This window comes from Lichenostomus cassidix, chromosome 4 (assembly GCF_008360975.1).
Source record: "Lichenostomus cassidix isolate B80296 chromosome 4, HeHo_3.0, whole genome shotgun sequence".
Classification (NCBI taxonomy): domain Eukaryota; kingdom Metazoa; phylum Chordata; class Aves; order Passeriformes; family Meliphagidae; genus Lichenostomus; species Lichenostomus cassidix.
Window position 1 is genome coordinate 23,294,702 of NC_139484.1, and position 22,396 is coordinate 23,317,097.

The 22,396-nt window shown below is 36.9% G+C and overlaps 1 long non-coding RNA gene across 2 annotated transcripts in view; it reads left to right on the forward strand.

The window, feature by feature from the left end:
- LOC146438053 (uncharacterized) overlaps positions 1 to 22,396 on the forward strand; it is a 119,619-nt gene that overhangs the window by 77,770 nt on the left and 19,453 nt on the right. The window contains exons 4-5 of one of the 2 annotated variants that reach the window (XR_014851647.1): positions 7,400 to 7,457; positions 9,375 to 9,442. This is a non-coding gene — a long non-coding RNA (uncharacterized LOC146438053). Of the gene's footprint in view, positions 1 to 564; positions 623 to 7,399; positions 7,458 to 9,374; positions 9,443 to 22,396 lie in introns of those variants that run through there. The other variant, XR_014851648.1, reaches the window with a different exon arrangement.

Consider the following 22,396-nt stretch of genomic DNA (forward strand, 5'->3'; position numbering starts at 1 on the left):
AGCCTCTGAATCAACTTCTATCTCTATTGTTTGTAAAGCCTAGTTTTTACTTCAGTTTGCTCTAAACAAAGATCATGGAAGAACACTGAAACCCCTTCATTTCTGGGCCATTAAAAGCTTGACACTGAATATGTAGGGCTTTACATTTTCTTAATTTAATCCACAGAAAATGGCAGGAAATTAAAGTGAAACCTCTTTTTTACATGTAAATTTTTCAAATGTATAGTAATTTCTTATAGACTAAAAATATTTGCTATTCACTGAACATTTAAAGAATTCTTGTAATTTTTTAGAATACAGAATCTTTCAACATTTCTGAAAAGAAGCATCTTTTCCGGAATAGCACCTATCCATATATGTGTCCAGTCAAGATAACAGGACTTGTAGCAGCCATTGATTGCTTGGGCAGTGGTTTTGCTCCCTTTCATGATCAAGAGAAAAAAATTCAGAACATACATTTGTATTTAAAGAAAAGAGCTTATGTCTTGCATTTAAAGCCACATATTACAGACCAAATACAGAATAACAGAAGATCAAATGGGAGCTGCATTTCTGTCTCCACAGATACATAATTAAGGAGGAATAAAGAGCACTGCAGAAGAGCAATGAGTCAAACTACTGGGCAGAAAAAAAAATAGTATCTGATAATGAAGTCATGCTGAACTGCCACCTATGGCAACCATACACAGCTGTTTAAATTATTAATAAAATTTCCTGGTTTGAAGATAGAGTTGAAGAATGATTTATGAAGTTCCTTTTCTTCAAGGGGATGAAAAGATGGTAGCTGTTCACCTTGTTTCTGTTGTGCTACAAGTTATAAGTTACCAAATACATTGTTAGAATTGGCCCTTATTTCAGCACCAAAGATGATCACTTGTGTTTAGTTTGTTGGGTAGGGATCTGTGCAAACACAGCTTACACAACTACTTGTAGAAATTTGTGTAAGACATGTTTAGAGAAACACAACTAACAACAAGTACTGAGGCAGGATTTGGAAACTTCAGATGAAAATTTCCAACAATAAAATACCTTTTTATAGTTTAAAAAATAACCCAAATTTATTTCCATCCCTGTCATTGTTGGCCAATGAAAAAAACACAGTTGTGTCTCTGTTACAGCTGAAGTGACAGCTTTTCACAGCTTTCTTTCCTTGAGTTGATTGGCTGAAAAGTTCCAGGTAAATAGGAACTTGAACAAGGAGTATGGGAACTTAAAGCCCAGCACAAAACAGCTGTCAGTGCTGCCAAGGAGTTAAAGAATCACAGCCTGGAGATAATTTAGAGGTGCTACCTTATGTGTCCTGCTTAACCCTTGGCACCAATCCCCACTCTACACCACAGCCTTGTGAACAGCTATAAGGATGGTTAGAAGATGGTTGTGAGGGATAAGTGAAAAGAAAAATAGCAGCAATCAGTGCTCTTCTGATTCCTGAGTGCCTTACTAAGCTCTTGAGAGTACAGTGTTATTATAAGACCTAGTTTCTTTTCTGTTCAGTACCATTTTTCATGTAGTTCCTTTGGAATGAACTACAGCAGAATAACTGTCTGTTAATTCGAATCCAGATCTTATTCTGGCAAAGGTCAGGATGAGTTTTGTTGGGTTTTTTTTCAGCTGAAGCCATTATAGGTCCTTAGCTCTGCTTTGGAGATAAGAAATGGAGATAAAAAATGACTCCAATGGAAAAGGAGGAGCAATGTAAGAAGTGCCAGGAAAGTAAATGGGCATCAGCTGAGCAACTTGGCATTCAGGAAGAGGGACAAAAGTACAAACAATCTACTTTAAGCAAGTATGCAAGGAGAGTAGAGCAGCCCCAAATTTGTAGACTAGGTGGGGCTGGGAGCCCAATGTAGCACTGAAAACTTTGGCATTTGATTGCCCACAGAGCATGGGCAGTTACTTCTCTTTGACATTTTTCTTTATCTGTGCCCAGTATCAAAACTGAACTGCCAAAAAAAAAACTAATGCTTTTTCTATGTATTCTGTTAAAAGAGTTGCATCAGCACCATCTCTTTATGTGTCTTGATTTCCTTTCAAAGGAGAGCATGGGGGCTCTATTGTAACAGTCCCTAGAACAATGTGTGATGTGCACTGTACTGCCATGCCTGCTGCAGCCAAGTCATTCTCTACATGAACTAACTGCTCATGTACACTAGCTGGTTTTCTCAGTGCTTGAATTTTTGTCTCTTAAGGGGAAAAACTAAGTGACATTTAAATATAAATTATTAGCTGAATCCTTTCCTATTCTACAGATTTTTCTGCAAATGTTGCACCGGAAGTGTCTCCTTTCTGGTGTTGAGACCTTTCTGTTTAGTTTACTTTATAATATCTTGCTATTCTATTTATGATGCTTAGTTATGAGTTTTATTCTTAAAAATTACTGAATGTAGATAGTCTCTGAATGGGAACATTTTTATTTTCCATTCAGAGGTTATCTGAATTCAGTTTATCCCCTCTCACCTTTTGGGCACTGTAAAAGTTTAATTGGTCTCTTAATTTATGTCTGCATCTGCATCTCAGTTTTATTTACTCATTTTTGAAGGGTCAAAGGCAATAGATGGTGAGCTTTTTAAAGTGAGTGTGTCTAGTAATTTCTACAATTATTTGACATTGAATTGACTAGATTCAGAAGTAGTTTCAGTAACAAAAGGTATTGCATTTGTAGTGCTCTGTATACTAGTTAAGGCAGTTATTTCAACCATTTCTCCAATTGGGAAGACTAGGATACTCCTACTGTAACTCATGCAAAATTACTGCCAGTGTAATTTTGAAAATTTCTTATGCATTTCCATGACACTATTGCAAGGGTCAACAAAGGCAGTTGTATGATACAAATATCATTTGCATCAAATGCAAACGTGATTTGTGGTTAAAATTATAAATAGGTCTAGAAAGTTGTTAATAAGAGCAGGGAGTGCATCAGAGTAATTCTAAGAACTGTAAGTAGGGAGTATGTGGAATTGTGTCTCTGTAGGAAGTGTACAACTAGTTTATAACATGAGAAATGATCTTTTCTACTTGGATCTACAACCCAAAATGTTATCCTGAGGACTAGTGTATGATAAACAATGTTTCTAATTGTTCTGTAACAGAATTTATGCTTTTCAGTCAATCCCATTGCTGTTAATGCTGATCACGTACTAGCCAGCTGGCTAAGAGTCCTAATCTGCACAGTGTGCAATTGCTGTGAAATCATATATCTTGCTGGGAGCTGTATTGAATTGAGCCTGTCTCCAGCTTCCTAAAAGTCTGGACCATGGTGCTGCTCTGGACTTGCACTCTTCTTTTGAAACTGGGCCAGTGTCCACTGAAGGACTGAAGAAAAAGCAGAGCTGGAACAGGGTGGGCTTGTGGCCCAGAGATAAGAGCACTTGTTTGAATGATCTGTGTCAGACACATCAGTGCTAATCTCTGTATTTCATTCAATGCTCAATTTAATACATATCACAGAAACAGGCATTGCCTGGGATAGAGGTTGCAATGCAACAGGCTAGTTACTGTGACACAGCAGGCATGTGTTGGGGTCATGACAGAGAATGGTCAGCTCTGGACATGTTGAATATATATTTTTGTAGTTGGAGATCACACCTTTTGAAGTGGTTGTTCCCTAGTACTGGAGCATGATTGAGGAGGAAGCAGAATGTGATAAGATTTGATAAAACATGTAGTTACATACATATTTCTGTGCAAAACTGAATACTGGTGTCCTAGAAAATGATGTGGATGCACAGAAAGCTATGCAAGTTCATGAAAGATGCGCCTCATTTTTTCTGACACCTTTTTGTTCATGTGCCTTATGTGTGCTCTCAACTCATTACTGTGCATGATCACTACCTTGAAGACAAAAAGGATTTTAAAGAATTCATAAATAAATAATTCTAGTTTGTTAGAACTGACTTTCCTTCAAATCAAGAAAGTTAGCTTATGTCTTGTTTTATTCTGTGTAATCCCATATGTAGACAGTAATTCTTTGTATATGACTATTGAGAGAGCTAAGTCTTTACTTACCCTTGACAAGCCCTGAAAGACTAGCAACACTTTCTGACATTTCACACATTTCCAGGTATTTAGGTTTGATAACACATTTTAAACAAACAACAAAAAAATTTAAAGAAATGAGTTTGTGTTAGAATAGGAAGGGTAAAAAAAGCACCATTGCTCAGTAATCCTTTTTCTCCCCTGCCTCTTGCCTGGTCTGTAGCAGCACTAGCGATTTTTCTTTTAAGTAAACATACAAGTGAACCCTTGCAAGTGTCAAGATTGAAACATTTCATACACAGAATAATTCCTCTAAAGGTGTTACTTGGAGAGTTCAAAACATATTTACATGGTTATTCCTGAAGTAAACTAGCACCACCATCTTCAATAAAATGAAAAAAAGGTTTTTTACAAAAAAAAAAAAAAAAAAAAAAAGTACTTTGCCCCGCCTGGAGTTCAAATAAACTACAGCTTTAATTCAATCTTCAGTCCATGACACTGATACTAACTACACATTTGTGCCTTTAAGACTTCAAGAATCAAAACAATTTTTGGATCTAAAACTGACCTGGTATAAGGGGGAAAAATGACAGAGTATCTGACAGGTGGCTCAGAGAGACTGTGAAGGAATGAAATTTTGGTGTTCCTAGTTTCTTTTAGTATTCTCCCCCGCTTTCTGTCTTTAGCACTCTATAGCTGCATGCATTACTGTTCTGAGATTTAACAACAACAAATGGAGTTAGGATGATATGGCATTAATTTGTGGAAAGGAACCACAATTTAAAATTGGACAAAGAAAAAGATAAATTAAAATTAATTAAGATGCTGACACTTACTAGAGTCTGAAGCAAATGAAATCAAGTAAAAGATGCTTTGATGTTTTAGCTGGGAAGAAGCAGTGCTAATAGTTTTTACTTGAGTAATTATGGCAATAGAAAATTCCTGCTGTGATCAGTATTTATTAGATGTTAATATTTTGGTAATTCTCCATATTGCTGTTAAAATCTAATTGGTGGTACTTTTACAAATACAGCCAAAAGCATGTTCAAAGGGTGGTGTTAACTGATGTTTCCTAATGAGCCATTTACCGCATTTTTTTTTCAGTATAAGTATGCTTCAGCCTTTTGTTGTTCTTTGTAATGCTTTGAAAAAATCCCCTAAATTCTTACTGTCACTTTCACTCATTTTTTTTACTTCCTAATACCCAGTAGGCCAGATGGAAGAGTTGTGATTAACTGGTCTGTTCTTTCTCGGAGTATCTCAAACCACTGAGTTCTACCCAGGAATTCATTCAGGAAAAGGAGGGGGTCTCTCTCTAAGCAGACAGGACCACATGTTTTTGAAAAATACTCAGTTTCACTCCAATAACTCGAAACCCAAATGCATCCTCTGGTAACCTAATACAAATATTTGTTCCCTTGACCACTTCTATTGGTGCTCCCATTACCTAGGTGCACCCTCTCAAAAAGCTCTGTTCATGTCTTCCAGTCAGGATTGCAATTTCTAGTATTCTCAACCAACAGTCATCTGTGAGATTGTTAAATCCTCAACATCCTTCTTAATGTCCCTCCTTTTGCCCTTGCTTTTGTTCCCTGCATGATCAAGCTTTGAGAATTACCGTTCTCAAAGCCTGTGCACAATTTTTCAAACATTTTAGTGACTTTAGTCCTTTCAGACTAGTTTAGGCTGAAATCCTTGATTCTTTTCTGACTTGTAGCCTGGTTTCCATCTGTCCAATTGCCTCTTCTACTTGTATGGCTCACTTTGCATCATGTTGTTTCCTCTATGAGAAATGAGAGCTTTCTTCTCAGATCTTGTATTATCAGTCTCAGTAACTTGATGCAGCCAGGAGTAACACCTGAAAAGTTCTGGGACAACATTTGGATACATTTGTTGTCAAATTCAGTCAAGTCTTTTAGGAGCATGTGACACCCATGACCCTGAGGAGCTGTAGCAAGCCACAAACACCACCAAATTTCAAGATATTGTTCTACATCATGACATGCTAGAGGTTTTTAGTAAATGGCTTAGCCAAAATTATATATCTTCCAAAGCCATCTCCTACAGAACATTTGAAAATTTCCCCTGTGAGCCCTGCAACTCTCAAAATCAATATGAAAGTTACTATAAAAATAATCTAAGTTTCCTAGTGAGGACATAGAATTGTTTAGGTTGGAAAAGACCTCTAAGATTATTGAATCCAACCATATAACCAGACCTTCCAGGTTCACCACTAAACCATGTCCTTAAGCACCATATCTGCATATCTCCCATATGTCCCTTCAGATTTTTCTTGTCTTTTAAATTTGTAGCCATTGAAAAAACATTATACTTAGAGTTACAAGAACAGTATTAGAAATTCTGCTCAGATTAATGACCCAGTGGATTAAAAAAAAAATTAAAAAAAGCAAAGAGAAGTTTGCTTATTACTTTAAATAACAAGAATATCAATTTTTTATGAGGACTCTTGACCTGCACTCTTTGCAGATTTCCCATGACTGGGCTATTTCTTGACTTAGGTAGCTCACTATGTTAAGAGCATTCTCCATTACCTCAGTTATATTTTGAAATTATGCTTTGGGATTTTCCAAATCCCTTAGAAGGGGAAAGGAATATTTTTTGGCATTGAAGTAGATGCATGGGTTTGGAAAGAACAACTAGTGCTTTATAATATTTTTACATCAAAAGTCTGACCATATATAGGTGTAATAAAGATTAAAAAAAAAAAGCTGTGTGAATTTAATGTATAACATTATTGTATAAATCACTTCATCCACATCATTAACACATTGCAGTGTTAATCACTTACTGCAAGCTGACTGTATTACAGTGGGATTAGCAGCTATTTCCCAAAGAATTGCTTTTTCTGTAACACTGAACTCAGTCATGCCTTCTTTTCCATCAACACTGAATAAGTAGAGATAATATGGTCCCATGTGACAGACTGAAAGCTAAAGGATGTGGAAACATTCACTTCATTTTGAGAAATTAAATGCTGGGATCCCACTTTTTCTGCAATGTAAGAGAAGTGACCTGAACTCTACATCGCAGTTGTTCACACATCCAAAGAGGATAAGGCCATTTTGCATAGAAATGGTATGCCCTGCTGCTATGAATTAATTGGGCAGCAGGGATTTCCCCTTGACCTCAAAATTCCTGCACTTCTGCCTCCCAGTGTCCAAACCAGCTAGAGTCAGAGCTACAGAATTGGGTCAGAGCTAGGAGGTTAATGCATGGGAATACAGTTTAGGAGTTTCAAGGTGTAGGGGGCTTGCTTCAGGGATTAGTGAAAATAATTGGTTTAAGGGGCTACTGCAGAGTGTAGGGTTAGATATAAGGGTTGAAGCCTAACTGAAGTGGTCTGCAATCACTGCCTCACCCTATCACCATGATGACTCAAGTCTCCACAATTTTTTTTTCTCAGACACTGAATCATCAATTTGATGCTCTGAAGGGACCTGAGGACTTCCAAGCTATCAACAGTGAGTGGAACCTTTTTGCACAAAATTCCCTGTAGAAAATTCTCCTCTGTGTGAACATCCACTCTGAAGGTAGCAAGAGGTTTTATATGACCATGTACAAATGAAGAAACCAGGTATGGAATGACAGAGGAATTTGGTATATGGGATCAAAACTGACAAGATAATTAGTTGATTTGTAAGTGGCAGTGGGTTCCCTTCCACTAAACAGGTTGACTGAATCAATCTGCCAGGAAAGAAGAGAACTCAGATAGATGGACATCAGACAGCTGGTGTGTGTCTGATCCAAGAGTGCAAAAATCAGATGGTTGATCCTAGGAGAGGAAAAGAAGGAAGAGCTATCTATGTACAATAGAGATGAGAAAGGTGAAAGAGTACCTGATAACATTATGACAATTACGACAGAATTTTGAAGAATTGTCATTAAATGGGTTCAAAGCCATGTGAGTCACCTACTATGGTTCAATTCTGTTCTGTATCATTTTACTTGTTAGGGGATAAATGTGAAATTGCAATCCATTTGCAATTGATGCTTCAGGCTGTTAGTCAGTAATATACATTGATTCAACTAAATCAGCTTTAGGGCTGGTTTAGGTTAAGTTGGTCTAACATTTAGGGTCAGGCAAGACATGTCAAGGCCGTGACAGGCATGATACATTACTCTCTAAAAGATTTTCTGAGGTACTGATTTTCAGCGTGTTTCAGCCTGTGAAAAATATCACTGGATATATCTAGTAGTTCCTCTGTAAACTAAAAATAACCATTGTTTTGCATCTTTTTACAAATAGCATTGTACCTTGCCAATAGAAATTCTATTGCTTCTAGATACGAATATAAAAGATGGAGAGAAAGTAGGGACAAAAAAAAATTCACTTGGAATTTTATTGAATTTCCTACAAAATCTTAGCTGAAACTGAGTATGAACTAGCTTGAATAGGGCTGCAGTAATATGTCTTAAGATAGCCAGACAAGTTAGTGTAACAGACAACAAGTAACATCAGTCTGTCTAGAAATTAGTATTTGGAACAGTTTTATTAAATGTCTCCTTATGTAAGCACTCAGAGAGGGTATTGATACTAGTTTAATGAAATCTGAAGGTAGTACTGAAATGATGAAAGAGGTGCTCACAGCAGTTGAAGCAGATAATGTTAATTTTAGGAAAATACAAATTTATAATATGAGAAAATAAAAAGGTGAACGTTGGCAAAAAAAAAAAGGTAATTTATATAGCTGAGGAGGATCTCAGCAATGCCTTACAAAAACTCACATACGTGAGTGGGAAGAGACACATTTAAAGTGGTTTTAATAAAGGAGAACTCAAGTGACAGAAATGTGGTAGAAAACAATGATGGTTTATACTGATGCTTCAGAGATAACCCACTCAAAGCTGACTTGCCATCCAACAGCATCTAAGGTAGGGAACTCTTTGTATGGCACTGATGTGACAACTCAGAACAATTTACTACCAGAGAAGTAATAGAACGTAGGCATTCCAAAGACTCTGGAAACCATCCTGTGCCACTCCATTCTGTGCTGATAAATTCAAGAGTGCATAAAATAGGGGTGAATTTTAAGAATTTTGGCAAACAAAAAAAAAAAATTAAGCTGTCAGGATTGTTCTCCATAGATATGCTAATACTTATGTGCACGTATTGAAATTGATTATGGCAGGTTGAAAATAAATGAAGAAAAAGAAACATATACAGAGCTAAGCTATGTAATTCCTTGCAACAGGCTGTTTCAGATGCTAAAATTTTCTAGTGCTCAGAACTTATTGGATACATTAATAAAAGGAAAAATTATGTAGGCTGTTAAAAAAAAGATGTCAACAGTGGTCAGGAAATTTTAGAATAAAGAACTAAAACCTACGTATCAATTCTGTGGAAATATATTTCTCATTTTCTTTCTACTTCTCCCTAGGAATCATCTACTGGTGTTACTGAGTAAAGCATACTGACCTAGACAGACCTTTCATCTGACATTTCATGGTTGGTTCCATTTTCTCACTGAATCTTTTTAAATGTAAAGCTATACCTTATTTAAACCCAGTAAGTGATCCTCACCATTGCAAATCTTCCTCTTTACCTCCCAGGGTTAATCAATGTGGTTACTGAGTCCATGTGGTCCATAAAACAACGAGACACTGTTTTTTCATTAAATAGTCTCATTTAAAATGAAGACATTTTATGGGAAGAATGTGACTGCAGATAATCAAAAATAGTCTTGCTTTAATATGCATTTTTTGGCAAAAATTGGGCAAGAATATATTATTCTAATATGTCACACATCCCTTCCTTGCAGGTTTCCATTTTCCTATGCTCCTGATCTCTTAAAATTGACATAAAGTGCTGTACTGGAACTAGCTCTAGTAATTATTAAACTTAGAAAAAAGCTCCTGGTTTATATGCCCTTAATATTGCTTGAGGAATAGTATGCTTTATTTTGAATACAATAGCATAGCTGTGATAAATGCCTATGAATTCTTGTCATGCAAAGAACATTATGCTTTCTGGATGAATTTAAAAGCATCTGGTGTAGACAATTTCCTGGGAAAACTAATTTCTTTTTAGTCCTGTGGTAGAGCGCAAGTGTCATTTAATCTCTGGCAGAAGTATTGCACAGACAGTACTTAGTTTGTTACATTTCATAAGCTTATTTTTCATCAATTCCATCTGCATTGCCGCAGTGAGAAAAGCTTGTGGTATTATGTCCCCAGGACTTTCAGAACAAAAAATAAAGCTGGCAAACTTCAGGTTAACTCTGGTGGTCCTTCCTGAAATGATGTGAAATATTATTATATGGGATCTTGCCAGCTACCTGCCTTCCTGGTTTCTTAATATAATGTGATCTTCATTTACAAAAATTAACTGAGCTAAAGTGAGCTGAACTGAACAGTTAGTGGTGACTCAACTGACAGAAATGGCACGCTCAGTGGTGCAAATGGATAGACTGGAAATTCTGTGCTAAAATTTCATGTCCTTTTGTGTGTGTGTTTTCTTAGCCTAAACTGTTGCGTGTTTGCAAAGCTTCTGTTTCTTTCTGAAATGGAAAGAATGAAAAGGTTTTTTTGGGGTGGTAAAAAGGGCTGTGATCAGCTCTATTTTAATTGATGATCAGACTGAATTTTCTGAAAAGAAATATGTTGCTGAAACAGTAATTGCCTCAGAATAGTTTTGGTTTAAGAGATAAATTTTACTGTTTTCTATTACAAGGTTAACATTTATCTGAATAGGAGATTCACTAACTTTTGATAGCTTAGTGGTAGGATTACTTCCAGAATCGTCAGGAAAAAATAGTATTCTCATTTTACACAATACTCTGCAATTAAATTTAATTGAAATCTAGAATTAAGTATGTGGACAGAAAATTAATGAATACTAGTGTCAAACATAAAAGAATATGTATTTAAAAATCAGTCCAGTAGTGAGAGGGTTGAAAGATTTGAGGGTGAAAATATTCTTTGTTTATGATAGGCAGCGTTTGGTTGGGGTGTACATCACTTTCCAGTTAGTGGATAAAAGAATCACTTCTATCCAGGTAGGGAAGTTTTCACAGAGACAAACAAATATCTGATGTTAATCAGAGAAAAAGTGAATTTTTAGAGTGATCAATATTCTGATCTGGCATTCTACACCCCCACCTTCTGCTTATTGCTGTGTACTGGAGCAGAGATGGTGATATTCCAATCCTTTGAAACACTGCAAAAATAAATCTCTACAGTCAGGTGGTTCAAACAAAGATTGGGTGTAGTGGAAAAGGGGAGAAATGTTTCTCTAATGGAGTCTGAATGCCTAAAGAGATCTCAAGTGTCCATTAAAGATCCATGGGGAGATTGGAATAAAATCCCTGCAGACCCAATTGGTTTTTCAAGGACAATCCACTCTGGTCAGAACACCAAGAGATCCCCCTGAATGTGGTGGGTACATTCTGTCCACAGCTTTTCAATCCAGTCAATAGTAGTGGTCAGTAGAGAATATGGTTCTCTACTGCACCGCGAGTTGTGTATTTCATAGAGAATTGCTAGTGATAAGGAAACACACTCAGCTGAGCTGTTAGAGGAAATTATTCTTTCCATTCATTGTCAGACTCTTTCCTCTCTCCCTTGTGAAAGCAAACACTTTTGAATGCCCCCTGTGGGTGACCCAGGAGGTAGGTCCTGCTGAGTGCAGAGCAGTGGATTCCTCGGTGTGGACTGAACTGTGCTCTGCTCCTGCAGGGAATCTTGTGCACTGATGGAGCACAGGGAAGAGCTGAATATGCCAGAGGGAAAATGAAGATTGACTAGTTTCTTTGTGCTTACGAACAAACATCATCCCAGGCATTTTCTTTCACCACTGGTCTCAATGAACAATCATAGAAAGCTAACAAGCAGCACTGTTGTGGGATGGTCACCTGCCATTCATAAACATACTTTCTGTCTGTGCTGAAAAGTTACAATTTGCCCTGCATGGCAGGTAAAGACACTGTCCAGCCCCGAAGGTACTGCAGGCCCAGTGTTTGTTTAATCAGAACAATTTATTTGAGCAAACCATCAAGGGTTACACCCTAGGGGTACTTCCAACCAAAGGACATAGGATGCTAGTGAAATTGTGCTTGTTTTCCTCTGAGCTCATAATCTTAACTAAGGATCCTGTGCTGCAATATGGATAGGACCTCCTCACTCCATGTATCTGGGATACAAAGATCATTTAAGTACCATGGGAATGAAAGAGCAAGAAATTTTCTGGCTTGAAAAAGGAAAGCAGAAGGGAAAGGTGATAAGAATGGATGGAAAAGATGAAGAGGGAATGATTACTTCAGTGTTTGTCATTCAAGTATTCGTTTTGCTTCTAAGAAATTAGGGTTATAAAACAAAACTACAAAATGATAGAATAAAAAAGCAGAGAAATTTCTTTGTTCCTTAAATAGTGAAACTGGAGAGCTCTGCTGCAATGTGTTGTAAAGACCAGTTTACATGGATGCAGAAAAGCAACTAGAAAGATTCCTATATGAAAAAGAGCTGTTGGTCTGTTATCAAGAACTGATAAATCATGATACTACCTCAAACCCAAAACTTATAAATGAAGCTCACTAGATGATCTTTCAGGTCACTTCCAACCCAAGTCTTTCTATGAGTGTATGACTTTCTTGCACCACAGATCACTTGTGACTAGATGATTTTATGGGCAAGGATAAATACCTTTGTTTTCTTATAATGTTGCCTAGTCATTTGCTGTTGCCTGCTGTCAGAACAGTTGGATGTTGGGTGAGGCTGTCACTGTGCCAGCAAAGCCCTTCCCCTGATACAGATTTACTATGTGGTGAACTCAGATCTCTACACTGTAACAAATGTAATGAGAATATTCACTGCGGTTTCCATGATCTTTGACATGGCTGTTGCTGTAGTTCTGCTTTGGCATGTCTGTGACTGCAGCCCCTCAGATCATGCATGGGGGATCGTGGGAGTGCATTAAGAGAGAATATATGAACTTTATCAAGGAGGGAGTGAAAACAAAATTATGGGACTATTAGTGCATGAAGTCATCTCAGCATTTACTGACATTTTGCAAGGTCAGTAACCTTGCTGCTGTTTAAACAGAAAGCTCAGCTGTTGCTTTTTTTCCTCTGTTTTGACTTTATTCATATGTATCAAGATTCTAGAAAGATGCCAGGAAAATTTCTGGCTAAAGCCTCCAAGGTTAGCATCTTCTCTTTTTAGATAAATATTTTGATGAACTTTTAATTGCGCGTATTTATTAGACATGCAATGTCCTAAGTAGAAAAGTGGCAAACAAACCACATACAGACACCTACCAGCTTTCCAGCTAATTATTGGAGAAATCTGATTTTGATTTCTGCTGTATTGATTTCCTATTAGAAAAACTGATTACCACCTATGCCTTAGCAGTACTGTTGATACTCTAGGCATTACATTTCTTCTAAACTTGACTATGTTGCAATGCTGAGAGCACTTGCTAGCTTTGAATTAGGAAGATTTTCCTCCTGTTTTCATTTCTATGCAAAGGAATAGGAAATAGTTTAATTTCAAACTGCCTTGCATATGTTTACATCAAGTAAAGATAGATTTCTCAAACAAACACAGTGGAGGGAATTAGATAACTCAGATGAACATTTGTCACACAAATTTTGGTCATGCCTATGATCTCTAAATAGTTTATCTTACCCCTCTCCTTTTTCTGCCACATCCTATAAAATGTATGCCACAGTCCATTTCTGACAGTTATGTGCAATCATGCACACATTTCAATAATACAGTTAACCTTGGTATTAGGCATGAAGCAAAACATACTGTAATATGAATAAATAATAAAATCACTTAACAGTTCTCCTTCCTGCACACACATTTTATTTGTTTCTTAAGGTCAAATTTGCTTATTTTGCATTCTGAAGGTCAAATACACTTTGAGCCTGAAGAACTCTATGATGCAGCCCTGAGAACTCCCATATATGATTTCCAGTGATGATAATTTCATCTAGGTATACAAAGGCAAACTGGCATTGATAAATTACACATAAGAATTTCTGCTAATAGCTATACAACCCTTGGGTAAAAAAAAAGAAAAAAATAAAACAAAGCTTGTGAACTTTATCGTCATAGAAGCTGATAGCTACAGTAATAATTTGTATACAGTCAACTGAAGAGTAAACCAATTAATACTTGTTGGTACCATCTTTGTTATTAAAGTTAGCCAGAAAAAAAAAAGCTATTAAGCCCTGCTATTTTCTAGTCATACAGTGACTGCTTCAGAGTCAGATCACACTCACTGCTAGAAAAGAATTTCTGTTGCCTGGTGAGAAGATAAGGGAGATGGATACATGGTGTTTGCATGTATTCACCACAACACTCCATCACAACAGTAGGAAAACTTAAAATTTTAACATGTAGAAGACAGCATGGTTAGGCACCAAACCTGTGCAATCAAGACTCCATAGCATAATTTGTAAGTCATGAAGTCCACTGGGACATCACAGCAGCACTGGCATTATTCAAGGGAACAGAAGAATTCAGCTGCAGGTGGTTTAACTTGTACATTTCTAGACCTGATGGCAACCACATTCTGAGCTACAAAGACCTTTCAGCAAATATCTTTCTTAAGCTCTCTAATTACCAGTGATAGTTGATTAGTATCAAACTGAAGTAGTTTAGCCAATAAAACTAAGCTTTTTTTCTTTTTTTTTTAAATAAGCTTTAATAGAGCATTATACTGGAACAGTCAAATTTCCTGTGCATAGACAGTTTTTCCCATTTTGTTTTCTCTTTGGATTACAATTAGATGTAATATAAATACAAAAATATAGAACAAAATTTACTGCAAGTTCTCATTGTTTTTAACAATCTTCTTTCCTAGTTGGTATTTTAAATGAATTTAGTTATGCAGAGGGTAAAGTTAGTTTTATTGGTACGTGGAAAACTTCACCACTATTTTCCAACAATGTATGCAGTACAATTCAAACAGACATGAATCACAGAGCATGTGCAAAGAGTCTATTCCAAATGTCAAAACTGTTAACTTTGAAGAAAATTTTTCTGATCACGCCATTCTAAAGTTATGCTTTCACTACTGAATAACATGCTTCAAGAACCCTATTTTTTTTAAAGCTCCTTTAAAAGCTCTCATTAGCCAGAATATCGAGAAGAACAAGCTGCCACGACTTCAGTTATTTGTACCCTCTAAATACTTGATAAGGTATGCCCCTTCAAGGCCACACTTACCATTGAGAGGAAGAAATCTGTTGGGAGCTGCTGCAGTCCTTCACAGTAGTCAGAAGAAATAATGAAAATAAAAAGGTCGATATTGACTCAGAACCCTTAGTGCCACATAGGAACATGTCTGTTTTCTCCATATCCTTCTTTCATGGAGCATTGAAAGCATTTTCTTTGCACAGTATCCCTACTCCTTCAAGCTTTTTAGTACCAACTTGCTACCCTGCTGGCACCCCAAGGCAGGTTAATTAAACCATACACCCTCCACCACACAATGCCTGCTCCTTTGCCCCTCTCAGGACCATCCCACTGACCCCAGCAGCAGTCCCTCCAGGTGCACCCAATAACCTCCACCCCCACAGCCCAGATTGCTATTAATCCTGCTCTCCATCCTCTACTTGGAATCATCACCAGCCAGCACAGTGTGTTATACTGAAGTCCATAATAAGCTAAATATAAAAAAGGAGAGAATGCTTTTTGATTTCGTTGAAATAAAGCTCCTGTTTTTACCAGCTCAGAGCTGACAATGCTCAGGTCAGATTCCCTACTCCTTGCAAAATTTTCATTACCTTGAATGTTCTTTCTTTTCTTTTAAGATTGCACTGAGGAATTACATTTTTTCATAAACAGAGAAAAGGGAATTTCAACTGAATTGGCTTCATTTATTAATCTTATTATTAAACTACTAGCGAATGAATTTGCAAGTGTTTCAATTAACATAGTCTGAAGAGGTGCTTCTCACCCAGATGTAAAACCTATCATGTAATCACACAGTAAGGTTGGAATGGAGCACAGTGGTCCAACCTCCCTGCTCAAGCAGGGTCATCCCAGAGCACAAGGCACAGGATTATGTCCAGATTATTCTTGAATATCTCCAGTGAGAGGAGATCCCTATGTATGGCAGAGTTATCCTCTCCTGTTTGGTTACTCATATTCAGATGGCACTTCCTGCACATCAGTATCTGTCTGTTGCCTCTTGTCCTATTGCTTGGCCCCACTGAGAAGGGCCAGTGAAGGAAACTCCACAACCTCTCTGGGTGATCTGTTCCAGTCCTCAGTCACCCAGATAGTAAGTGAGAAACTTGTATAAAAATTCAAACTCAGGAGATTAAGTTTGAAACTGATGATCTTAAAAGTTTTCCTTTTCGTCTTCTTTCTCTCTTAACCTCCTCTCTTCTCCAGCGCAATCCTATCCAGATGCATTTAGATTTTCAATGCTTCTGTTTCACATGATACAACAGGGCCTTGGTTAAAGAGAAGCTTCCAGAAAAACAGTAGTTTGTATTTTGTACTATGCCTCTCTTCCCTTCTTCACATTGCCACTGGATCAAAGCATGTCATCTGGTTTTGGGTCACTTTCAAAAGCAAGACAAGCTTTTGAAAGCTTGTCTTCTCAAGTATTGTTTGTTTGTCCCTCAGATTTAACTGTCACTTCCACATCATTCCCTTCATCCTGTCACAGCCCCAGTGTGCCATTATTATGGAGGGTCACCATGGAAACAGCTTGCAGGGATATCCCTGTTCTAACTGTTGAAGTTATCCTGACTTTTATAAATCTCATACAATCATTTGGCACTTCTTCAAAATTTTTTAACAACAGGCTACTCTACAGCAAGAACTCAAAGTGCTCTGTCCCACTCCAGTGCTCTGTCCTACAGTTCCAACATCCTCAGGACATACACTGATTTGGTTTTGAAGGACTAGGGAACACTTTGACATGTCAGGAGTCACCACAGCTGGGAGAAATGCTGAGATAAATGAGCTGACAGGAGCTCTGTATGGCTGCCTCTCTCTCAGACAGCAAATTAACTCTGGGCTGGGACAAAGCAGGTCTCAACACTGAGGTGGCAGTGTTTGTGCAAAGGTAGCAACTTTGTGTTTGAGCAACTTCTTCAGCAGAGGAGCCTAAACACGTTATTATACCTTACTCTTGATATAGTAGTTTGGTATATACTAATTTTTTAGTCATATATTTACCTTTAACAAAGTTAGAGGGAAAAAAAGGACATTTACATGATATTAGATATCAAGAACAAAACGAGAGCAAAATACAGTATTTTTCTCCCTATAATTCCAGTTTACCTTTCCACATTCACTCATTTCATACCAGTAGCTGACAAATACACAACAATGACATGGTGACTGCTTTTTATTTATTGTAGACTTTCACAGTGATGGACAGCCCCACCAGGTCCACGGAGGAAAAAAACAACAGCCTAGGGATGCTCTAGTAATGCACTGAAAACAGTGTGTAAAAGTTATCTTAGGCCTACTGTTTATTCTGTATTTGGTTCCACATACAATTCCCAAGAATTTTCAATTTCACATAAAAGCAACTTATCAGTTAACAATATCGTCTTAAAATGACAGCTCTGTGCTTCCAGATGCTCTGGCCACATGACAAGGAATGCTCTGCATGTCAGAAGGACACGTTCTGATTTGCAAACCAACACACCAAATGTGAGCGTATTCCAGTCATTCAAATCTTTGCCAATTTGTTTTTCCTCAGACATGGACATCCTAACTGATCAATTATCATTGCAAATTTATTCTGTGTATTATGTATGATTTAGATTTTTAATAAATGTGAATTAAATGTCATAAGATCAATTATTACTCTTCATATAGAAACCAGTAAAAATTCATTTTGTCCTTTTCTGAAATTAAAAATAACTTCCCTCCAACTAATCACCATTCTGCATTTTCCAAAGTCTGTTACTCCTCTTATTGTTTGACTTCTTATTATGTACTGATGGTGGCTCTAAGAGATGTTGCATCTAAGAAAGTCCATTGTCATTTATCTTGGGCACTGCTTGGAGACAGTTGCATTTCTTACTAAAGTAGTGAATATAAATGGCACTATAAATAGACAGCAAATCCTTTAAATATTTTACTGCTCTGGGGCAGTCTAACAGACAGAAAGCCAAATGCTTTTGTTCTTTTTGTCACTTCATTGTTGATTTAGGAAGCTTTTCCATCAGATCATGCAGTAACTGTCACAGAGGGGAAATACTGTCTTCGAAGTTTTTTAATCTCAATTATATTAAAAGAATTGTGATAATGACCTGAAATCCCTACATAAATCTTTATCCAAAGAAATGGGAATATCACATATTTATTTTCTGTAACAAGGAAGTCAAATCTATGTGTACTTTGTCCCATTCTTCTCACAAATATGAGCACAGCAATATGTCTGACTGCTTGGTGAAGCAGTTTGCACTTGATTTATGGTCACAGGAGGGTAAAAAGGGATGTATTTGACTTCTGTAACTCTTGTTGTCAGAGCTAGCTCTCTGTCTGGGAGGACAGAGCTGGTCAGAATTTACAGCATTCTTCTCACTCCCTGTGGCAGAAGGGGCAGTTAGTTTAAACATGTTGTGACTGTGAAGAAAATAAGTGCCTAGGTTCATGCATGCACCTGTCCTTCCAGAATCCACCCTAGGAGGGAGGAAATGTTGCTGTCATCAGATTTGTTCCACACCAGCTGCTCTCACTGCCATGCACAGCCCATCTGAACCATGGCTCTAGGTGGAGCTGTAACCTGCAGGGTCAATCTCATTTGCCTCTTGCCCAGTGCTACTGCAACATCTCCCTCCACTCTGTTCTTGTCCCTCTGGCCACCTCCTCCTCCTTCCATTGCCCAGAAGCTGGGGAGCACCTTATAATTCTCATTTGACAGGAGGGAGAAACTTCTCCTGATAAAGACAGGCAGACAAGAGGTTGTCTCCAAGATAACAAGGTGCAGCACACTAATTTAGTGAATAGAATTGCAAATAGAAGGGATGGCAGAGGAGACCATTCAGGTGAAGATTACCAGGAAGCAATGACAGGCCTTGCCTGGCTGATAAGTACTTAATTTATTTGTGTATACACTGATGTTACTATTATGACACTGCTATTATTGATGTCTTCTTAATGGAAAAATACTAGAATTTCACTAGAATTAGGAATGCAGCAATTGAGAGATTTCAAGAGTTAGTTTTGAGAGCTCTTCTAGTAATATAATAATCATTCTAACAATGTAACTTACAAATTCTATAGGTTCTAAGAATGCTGATTATTATTCTTATTTGATAAAATACATTAACTGAAATAATAAAAATGAAGCTTGCATTTAGCTTCTGTTCAATCAAAATAAAGGCTCGAGTTGACTGCAAATGAAGCAAGAAACAGAAGTGTTCTACAAGTTACAGCAAACCAAGGAAAAAACTTTAGACCCTTAGGATAAGCTCCCTCCCCTCTTGCCCTGTTGGGTTTTTTTGACAGGTAAATTCTCACTCAGGCTCTCTGTTCTCTCTAAGTTGGCCACAAACATTCACCAAGTTTAGTGGGAGTAGAATCCATTTCAGCTTCCCAGTCACTTTTTACTGTGTCATGTGCTTGGGACCTGCAGGTACTATTGGAAAACACACTGAAAAAGTGGGTGAACCTATTGTCATCCATAATGGGGGGCCAAGACATAAAAGAAGCTTAAGCAGCTACCAAAGAACACAATACATCTTTAACTGGGGCACCAGTCAGCAACAAGGACAGCTTTTCAAAACTCCTGTGAGTCAGTGATCCATTTACCTTCCTAGTTACATAAACCATAGTGATTTAATCCCATGCAATCAAGTCAAAACCTTTTTATATTTTAATTTTTCTCCCTAAGGAAGTGGTTAAAATTAAGACGTTTTGGCAAATGTCAAAGAGTAACTAAAAAGTACACAGTCTTATTTTTTCATCATCAAAATGTGATAATGGCTATGATTACTAATTAGCAATATTTCATATTTGTTTTGAGATAAAAAACTGTTTTATCACCACTATATTGCCATTTATATTCTGCAACGTTATCCAAAAATGCTGACATTCCCCAGCAATTTAAGCTCTCATTCTTGTACCTGGGGGAGAAATTGTTATAGGTTTCACTGATTTTGTCAGTATTTCTGAGGTTAAAGATGTTAAGTAAATTTCTGGTTTTGCATTTCTCTGGTTTTATCCTTATGCAATTTTACTTTATGTAAAAAACCAAGTTGCCTCTCAAGGAGGAGCTGTAAAGTTACTTCTATTCATTGGAAGTATGGTAAAAGCCTTTTTTTCTTTAGGAATGGTAAATCTTTCTCTCACTAACATATTTGTTGAATAAGTAATTTTCAGCTCAAGGAGAACAAGAGAAAGCAATTTAGACTAAGCCAGACATGCTATGGTAAAATCCACTTATGTGGCTAGACTATGATGAGAACTGAAATTATTCCATCTGTTTCTAAATAGTTAGGAGACTTGGATCTCAGTTTGGACTTGTCTCTCTGAGACATTTAGGATATATTTGGGGGGGGGGATTTATTGAATGGATAGTGCAGGGACAAGCTGCAGAGAAGCCTCATCTCTGGCTACTTGCAAATTAACTTTCTCTAGAAAAAATTGCAGGGCAGGATTGGACCTCAGAGAATTTGTACCAAAAAATAAATGAGAAAATCCTGAGCTGAATGTAGCCTTACTTCTTTTGAGAACAGTTCAAACAGTTGTGTAGTTGGGGTCTGTTTTCACACAAACACACACAAACCCCATAAGAATTTCTGTGTTTGCCCTCCTCTTGTGTTTGCAATGGACAATTTAATATAACCCCTAAATAAAACCATGTCAGAGTGGGAAAAACTAGCTTAAAACACTCTAATCATTATATGTCAGAAATCTACTACAAGATATATTTTAAAAAGGCAATTACTTTAGATATTAAATGAAGAAAATATAGTGGGGAATGTATAACACATAAGCAAGGGAAATTCTGCCTGCATGAATGGAAAACCAAAATTCACTTTGATGATGGTCAGGCTCTGGATTAGAACCCAGAGGAACTGCATTCAAAACTCAACTAGACAAAGCCCTGGGCACTTCCCTTGTAATTTCAAGTTTGCCCTGGATTGCACAGGGGGGTAGACTAGATGCTTAAAAAAATTCTAATCTGCCACAGTATGTCCTAGTGCTAAATACTAATTTTTACATTCTTAAAAATAAATTAGTGTTTCTTACATGTACACCCACACACACAATTTCTCAGTCCTATCCCAGAGACAGACAAGTTAAATTACATTATAAATGCAACAATAACTTTTATATTTGGAAACATATCCATCCCAATTTAAAAGCAGAGCAAAGATAAGTGTGGAAAAAACTACACAAGATAAATTAGTTCTGTCTTTACATAACTATTTGGATTAAATCCACTATTTTTCTCCCCAAATTAACAAAATTACAGACCTGAGGAAACATGAAACAGCACATTATATTTCAAAGTTTTTCTCTCTGCCTTTTCTAATTCACAATTATTATTACAAAAGTCACAGAAGAAAATATGACAACTACAGGCCAGAAAAATAATTTCTACCAGCTCTGAATATTTTAAAGTAAAGCAAAACAAACCAGGAGAGAACATAAATAAGGCATTTGCAAAGAATTCAGTTACAGTGTCTTTTACATCTTTGCACACAAAGCTTTTGGCATGGACTCTCTCTCTGAGATAATGTCAGCTGTGCAGAAGCCTCCTTTCTAGAGAGCCTGACACTGAAGTTAATTATTTCCTAAACTATCTAAAACAGTGAAATTAAACTTCTCCCTTCATTGGACATTGATAAATCCTGCTGCCTAGCTGTAAACTGTAATGGGAATAATAGATACTCTTGACTAAGAATGTGGCCATGCTTAGTCCCTCATGTACAGATTTGCTGCTTTTGTAGCTAGAGGTGTTCAAAAATCAGCAAAAGCAGCAAAATCTAGTTTAGAAACTGCATGATATGTAAAAAAAAAAAAAAAAAAAATTCCTTCCAAGGTAAGACTATAAGACGGATTACATTATACATGGCAGAATGGACCAACACAGGGGAAGGAGGAAAGAAAGAAGTAGCTGCAAATTAAAGCTACATCACACAAATAAATTAATCTTCCTTTTTCTTATGAGCAGCTTTCATGTTTACAGATACAAATGCAAAATGAAAGAAGAGAATGCTAAAGCAAACAATTTCTAGCAAATTAAATAGCCAACATGAAAACCATCCACAAGTATTTATGAATGTTTACATAAATAATACATGAAAATGGCAAAGCAAGCAATAAGAATGATCAATAGCACAATCAACTAATTTTAAAAAATCACCTGGAGTTTTAGTTCTCTCAGTTACTTTCATCATTAAAACAATTGAAATTATATTGCTTTTAAAAAATAATGCAAGAATATGGTCTGGTTATCTCTGAATGAGGT